Genomic DNA, 246 nt, shown 5'->3' with positions numbered 1-246 from the left:
CAACTTTTGGCCAATGGATAATCAAAATAGTTGAGTAGCTTTGAGTAGATTTGAGCTGCTACCATGCATTATTAAAGGGGTAATGGTGGTCCTGGTGGATGCCTTGATGAGCCTTTCAATAGTGTCTGCTGCAAAAACAAAAACAAAAAAGAAACAAAAACAAAGAACGGGTGCTTTGGCTTAGTTGGTTAAAGCGCCTGTCTAGTGAACAGGAGATCCTGGGTTCAAATCCCAGCAGTGCCTGAT

At 41.9% G+C, this 246-nt stretch overlaps 1 non-coding gene across 1 annotated transcript; it reads left to right on the top strand.

Moving 5' to 3' along the window:
- Positions 1–169: 169 nt before the first annotated feature.
- trnat-agu lies at positions 170–243 on the top strand. The gene has a single exon. It is a non-coding gene; the product is annotated as a tRNA-Thr (tRNA).
- The last annotated feature ends 3 nt before the right edge of the window (positions 244–246 follow it).

Source organism: Seriola dumerili, unplaced genomic scaffold (genome assembly GCF_002260705.1).
Source record: "Seriola dumerili isolate Sdu_G_001 unplaced genomic scaffold, Sdu_1.0 BDQW01012127.1, whole genome shotgun sequence".
NCBI classification, from domain to species: Eukaryota; Metazoa; Chordata; class Actinopteri; order Carangiformes; family Carangidae; genus Seriola; species Seriola dumerili.
Note: the sequence above shows the minus strand (reverse complement) of the source record. Positions and strands in the feature narration are given on the sequence as shown.